Raw genomic sequence first — 7,653 nt, 5'->3', positions numbered from 1 at the left:
CTACTACCGGCTTAATATTGAACCTACAGGGTCACACCATAAAAGAGAATGATTTAATGGTGGAGGAATTAATTAATAATGGCTGATAATTATTTATTTATAAAATAAATAATTAATTGGCAAATTTAATAATTGATTAAATGAGATTTAATTAATTATAAATTAATTAAGAAAAGTTCTTAATATTATTAATTAAGAATTTAATTTTTGGAAATTAAATCAAGAGAGAGAATTATTTTTAAAGTGTTTAGAAAAAGAATTAATAATTAAAAGGTGTTTTAATTATTAGTGAGAATAATAAAGGGTTAATAATAATAATATTTTATGGGAAATTTTCAGCTAAAATTTTTTGCATATACCATTATAAACCCTATTTTTGCCTCAACCCAAAAAGATTTACAAAACCCTAATTCTCTCCACCTCCTCCTCCTTCATTACATCGTTTTCTTGGTGGATACCGGTGGAGTGCTTCACACTTGAGGAGCAGATGCTAAGGATCTCCGCTCATCGTTCTTGGATCGCTATTAAAGACCTCCATCTTTCCATTAACGTAAAGCTTCTTAAGGTAAACATACTGAACTACGAATTAAATATTATTTTTTGCATGGATCCTGCGGAGGGTTTCGTTTTTTTTTAAGATTTAAATTTACGTTTTCGTTGTGTTTATGTGCTAAACACCCTTCAATGGCATCAGAGCTACTTGCGAAAAGTTTTTAATTCGTTTATGTGTTTAACAGTTTTCGATATATGAGCATGTACGTGATTCACCATGATTTGATGTTGATATAATATGCTTATATATGTATGGTTTTGAATATATGATATTCATGTGAGTTGTATAATCATAAGATGATTATGTAATCTGTATATATACTGATATATACATGATTTATGTTTATTCTAATTATGAGAATCATATTAGATACGGATTCTGAATTGGCTGCTGCAGATTTGCATTTGCTGAAATCTGGGTCTGGTGTCCGATTTACGCAAACGAATACCCTATTACATAGGTAAACGAGCGTCTGAACAAAACTGATAGCTAAAGCTATCAACGACTCGTCTGTAAGGCGTTTGACGTCGTTTACTGCCCTTAAACAGTGATTCTTGTTTTTCTGATTTGATTCTAATTTTTCTGATTTTTGTCATATTTTCTTTTTATGATTAGATCGTGGATAATATGATATGTTAAGATCAGATTATGTGTTTTAACATGCTTTTATGTGTTGTATGAGCATGGTGGATGGTTATGGCCTTTCGACCTTAGTGTAATGGTTTTGGTTTTGGTTTTAAATACGACTTACATGTCGTCAATCTTTGTAATCATAAATCTCGAATGTAACTCGAGTTATTCTTGTAAGTTCATTAGATTAGTTTTACTTTTAATCATGTAATGTAATTGAAGACTCAAGAAGGCCATCCAATGGAGGTGATACAAAGAATAAGACGAGGCATCAAGAAGTCTAAACAAAGAAGAAGACTTATGTAATAAGTAGTTGTATTTATTTCCATCACCATATTAGATTGACCTTGATCTTTATCATGAGCTTGATAAAGATCACATAGGATGGGGCCATAACCGAACACATTTACTTTATTGCACTTTATATTTACTTGTTTATTTAATTTTATATATGAGATATATGCATATGTTTACCATGTGATGATAGATTTAGGTGAACTTAAATCAATATAAGGCGTGCTCTAGAAAATCTAGAATAGAAATCATTTCTTGCCTTAACAATAAATATTATGAATACGATCATGAGATTCTTGTGTTTATGAAACACGTAATTGAATATGAATTTTCAATATTGAGAGAAAGGATGCTTCTGTCAACAACAGATTTCTATCTGTAAGAAAGGGTTATTAAGTGACGCCTCTTGATAATGCTCCACCCGATCTGGGAATCATCTGATTATCGATTATTGATTTGAAATATTTAATTTAAAAGGAAGAATCTCTTTATAATATTATTATGATTGTAACGTAATATAAACCCTCTAAAATTAAATAATATCAAGTAGTAATTGGCCAATGACACAACGGGCTTGTGTCGGTCATAACCTTCCAACATGATAGAAAGTGGTTCTTATTTTTAAATCATTGTCATTTCGTGCCACAGCCGAGGGCTTTGATTTCGAAATAAGAAATACTTGTCTATTACATAGAGATGTGTACATTGAATTAGAATCTAAAGGTCGTTACGTGCCATAGCCGTGGGCCGTTGGAGACTGATTCAATTGTACGAAATGTTGGGTTAGACTTTACTTAGAATATTGAGTTTGTCGTGCCACATGTGTGACTCAATTATTCAAGAGGCTAAAGTTATATTAGGGAATAACATAATATGTAATTAACAAGAGTTGTCTGCCTATTGAATATCACATGACGTTTCGTGCTACAGCCGAGGTTTTATGATGGAATGTAGGATCCCTATTCCCACTAGCATTATGAATGCTTAATTTTCACTTAGGGGGTTGAAAAAATTAGATAAACTAGTAGGAGACACTTATGAATAAAGACCCGATTCATATAGTATTTTGAAATGAAATTGAATATTTGCTAAGTGTTGTTATGTGTTTATCATTTACAGATTTACTATATTCGTCATGTCTTCTGCACTATCATTTCGGAGCATACTAGATGCTCACAAGTTGACTGGTCCAAATTTAGCTGTTTGTTTTCACTATAACAAGTTGGGGCACTGGAAGAGGAACTGCAAGGTTTACCTTGCAGAATTGAAGAAGAAGAAGAAGAAGGGTAGTGAGACTACCGCTTCTGATTCAAGCATGTTCATGATCGAAGTTAATATGTCACTAGGTCAAATTTCTACTTGGGTATTAGATACCGCCTGTGGTTCACATATTTGCAATTCGTTGCAAGGACTAAAGGGAAGTAGGAATCTTGAAAAAGATGAGGTGATTCTACGTATGGGCAATGGAGCAAGGGTTGCTGCCATATCTGTAGGATCATTTAGTTTACATATGCCTACGGGCAAGACTATTATTTTGAATAATTGTTATTATGTTCCCTCTATTGTGAGGAATATTATTTCTATTCCTATGTTGGATGTGGATGGTTTTTCATTTATTATTAAGAATAATGAATGTTCTATCCTTAGAGATAATGTTCTTTTTGGAGGTGGCATTTTAAATAATGGTCTGTATGTATGTGACGTAGAGCATGATTTACTTCAGATTGAACAAACTAATAAAAGAAAACAAGATGATGAAAATCTGACCTATTTATGGCACTGTAGGCCAGGTCATATTAGTGAAAATAGACTGCGGACATTGCATAAGGAAGGGTTACTTGACCCCTTTGATTTTGAATCATATCCTACATGCTAGTCTTGTCTATTGGGTAAAATGACCAAATCTCCATTTAGTGGACATGGAGAGAGGGCTGCAGATTTTATAGGATTGGTACACACAGATGTATGTGGACCAATGTCTACGCAAGCCATGGGTGGATTTTCGTACTTCATTACTTTCATAGATGATAGATCTAGATTCAGATATGTGTATTTGATGAAACACAAGTCTAAAGCCTTTGAAAAGTTCAAAGAATATAAACATGAAGTGGAGAAATAAACCAAACATAGTATTATAACTCTTCGATCGGATCGAGGTGGTGAATACTTGAATGGAGAGTTTCTAGATTATCTCAAAGAAAATGGTATAGTCTCCCAGTGGACTCCTCCATATACTCCACAGTTAAATGGGGTATCTGAAAGGAGAAATCAAACTTTGTTAGACATGGTTCGGTCCATGATGAGCTATGCAAATCTTCCAGTATTCCTACGGGGTTATGTATTGGAAACCTCAGCATATTTACTGAATAAGGTGCCTTCCAAATCTGTTCCTCAAACACCTTATGAGATATGGAAAGAAAAGAAACCGAGTCTTAAACACGTTAAGATTTGGGGATGTCTAGCTTATGTCAAGAAAGTTGACCCAGATAAGCTGGAATCTCGATCCGTAAAATATAATTTTGTGGGATATCCTAAAGAGACTTTGGGGTATTACTTTTACACCGATCATTGGGTGTTTATCTCCAGACATGCTACCTTCTTGGAAAAGGAGTTTATCCTTGAAGGAAACAGTGGGAGCAAAATTGGATTTATGAAGTTCAAGAAGCATAAACTACTACGGATCAAATGGAAACACCTGTTCAGACTGAACAACCTTCTGTGGAACAGCCCATTCGTAGGACAGGGAGAGTGTCTCGCCAACCTGAGAGGTATTATGGCCTTGTCATTAAGAATGACAATGAGTTGTCAATCATTGATGATGACGACCCTGTGACCTATAATGAGTCTATGAGTAGTGTTGACTCAGAGAAATGACATAGTGCCATGAAATCCGAAATGGAATCTATGTATACCAACCAAGTATGGACTCTGGTTAAGACGCCTGAAGGTGTTAAGCCTATTGGGTACAAGTGAGTATACAAAAGAAAGATTGGAGCAGATGGCCAGGTGGAGACCTATAAGGCCAGACTCATGGCAAAAGGATTCAAACAAAGGCAAGGGATAGACTTTGATGAAACTTTTTCGCCTGTAGCCCTGTTAAAATCAATTCAGATTTTGCTTGCGATTGTTGCTTACTACGACTATGATATCTGGCAAATGGACGTGAAAACGGCCTTCCTCAATGGGGAACTCGAGGAGGAAGTGTATATGACACCGCCAGAGGGTTTTCTTTCCAAGGGAAATGAACACCTAGTGTGTAAGCTGTTGCGAACCATATATGGTTTAAGGCAAGCTTCTCATAGATGGAACATCCGTTTTGATGAGACAATCAAAGAGTTTGGTTTTATCAAAAACATAGATGAACCATGTGTCTACAAGAAGGTTAGTGGGAGCGCGGTAACATTTCTTGTATTGTATCTGGATGACATACTTCTTATAGGAAATAATATGTCGATGTTACAATCAGTCAAAGTATGGCTATCAAGGAACTTCACCATGAAGGACTTGCGAGAAGCATCCTACATTCTCAGTATGAAGATCTATAGAGATAGATCTAGAAGAATGATAGGTCTTACCCAGGGTACATACATCCAGAAAGTGCTTAAAAGGTTTAGCATGGAAAACTCCAAAAGAGGTCTCATACCGATAAGCCATGGAGTGTCCCTTTCCGAAAAAATGTCTCCTAAGACACCTGAGAAAAGAGAGCGTATGAGTAAGATTCCTTATGCTTCAGCAATAGGATCTATCATGTACGCGATGTTGTGTACAAGGCTTGATGTTGCTTATTCAATTAGTGTGACGAGCATATATCAGTCCAATCCAGGTGAAGACCACTGGAAAGCAGTGAAAAACATCCTTAAGTACTTGCGAAGGACTCAGGACATTTTTCTTGTTTTTGGTGGTGAATCTGAGTTGAAAATAGAGGGTTATACTGACTCTAGTTTTCAATCAGAAAGTGATAGCAAATCCATGTCAGGGTACGTGTTCACTCTGAATGGTGGTGCGATTAGTTGGAAGAGTTCCAAACAGTCTACAACGGCTGACTCCACGGCGGAAGCAGAATATATAGCTGCAAGTGAGGCTGCAAAAAAGCCGTTTGGATGAGGAAATTTGTTTCTGAGTGAGGAGTTGTTCCTAGTGTTGAAGAGCCTATTGTGTTGTATTGTGATAACAATGCAGCAATGGCACAAGCCAAGGAACCTAGGTCTCATAGAAATTCCAAACATGTCATGCGGCGCTTTCATCTGATTAAGGAGATTGTTTAAAGAGGAGATGTCAACGTCGAGAGAGTTGACACACATAACAACGTAGCAGACCCTTTAACAAAGCCACTTTCTCAAAGTCACTTTGATCGTCAGAAAGACAATATGGGTATTAGATACCAGAGTGATTGGCTTTAGTACAAGTGGGAGATTGAAAGAGATATGTCCTAAGTCCAATCATGTATGAGGATTTAGGAATAACTTTTATGTAATCAGCTTTGATTTCATTGATATTAATAAAAGACTTGTTTTGATTTTATTGCGGGCTCTATCTATTTTAAATGTTTAAATAAGATATACCACAGTTTAGAGTAAAGCTTTTTATGGATTGTGATGAGATCATAATAATGAGACCTAAAAGATGATAACTCTAAACTTAAATAGTTCCTGGTCGTAGGATTACTAACTGGTAATTAATAATCCGCAAAGACCGGTACATACGATGTTTGCTTCATTATGAAGAATGTATGTTCTCATAGACATTTATGTGGTGACACTATATGTGACGCCCTCCAAACCCGGGTCAGAAGTTTGGGGCCCACAACACATACACACACCATATTTAAACCTGTTTATAAATATAATAATATATATGCAATGACCCTACTTACCACAATCAAAGATCGTAACAGTTTAAAGTATGTCCACAAGCCACAACCTTATTTATTACAAACGTACCAAATCCCAAATTTATTTATCTTACATTTGAAGTCAACTTTATAACAACTTTTAGCTCACACTACCACACAACTTCCGCTAGCTCTCTCCACTTCAACCTGTAAACCTAGCTGGCACACTCGACTGAGGATCCTCGCCATCACCAAATTCCTTTTTAACTGGAAAAGAACATAAACATATTCGCAAGAGTGAGCTAACTAGCTCAGTAAGTCACAATGACAGCACTGAGATTTAATAACGATCAATTGAAATGATATAGGGAATCAAGTTTCCTGATAAATAATGATTAGAATTGGATATACACTTTTATTTTAAAAACCAAGGTTAGGCTGCTGATCAGTCACGCACTAACCCTGAGCAAGGCTCCCAGCTTAGCTCTATATACTGGATCCAAGGCACTCATTAGCCTAATACGACCACGAATCTGGTCTGACCACGAATCTGGTCCGACCACGAATCTGGTCCATATTTAAAAACAATCAAATTCCATAATAACAACATGATAACAATGTAATTCAATAAACTGAATCATAAATAACATTTATCTTGAAGCATATGGTGTTTCACAACACCAGAAAGGTATAACAAGGTCAACAAGAAGCTTGGCTTTAAATTCAAGAAAAGAATCAAAGTGTAAAAGACCAAGGGTCCAAAGGTTACAAGAAATGGTCTTCTGTTATACGAGGCATAAAGGTTCAGCTGATAAACAATCTCATATCAAAGATCAGTATGTGGTAGATATGTATTTGTGGAGTAGTATCGGATATGTGCGGTTCGTATCCAAGAATTCAACAATCAAGGGTATACAAGAAATCAGGCTCACGACTCAAGATCAATAAGAATCAGGGTTTAGGGTTAAGTACTTCAAAGTACTTGCAATATAGATAATGAATTACTGGGAATAATTGCAATATAATGAAAAGAGTTTAAAAGTGTTCACAAGTATATATTACAAGAAGGTTCAGGAGCACTTGCCTTATCAATTCGCTTTCACTTCACTAACACTTGTCAATTGGTTCCCACTCACTAACCACTTGCTTTCCTTTTCTACATTTCGCTTCCTCTGTTAGACATCACATATACTCATCAACACTATTTCTCAACTCATTCTATTCGATACAAGCTTCTATCTACCCTTCGTTTCACCCAAATCCGACGTACGGATTAAAAGTTACGGCAGAAACAGTCAAACAATGCACATACAATCATTTTATACAGCAATCAGGTCACATATAA

This window comes from Apium graveolens, chromosome 3 (assembly GCF_009905375.1).
Source record: "Apium graveolens cultivar Ventura chromosome 3, ASM990537v1, whole genome shotgun sequence".
NCBI classification, from domain to species: domain Eukaryota; kingdom Viridiplantae; phylum Streptophyta; class Magnoliopsida; order Apiales; family Apiaceae; genus Apium; species Apium graveolens.
The sequence above is the reverse complement of the archived record's forward strand: the minus strand, read 5'-3'. Positions refer to the sequence as shown.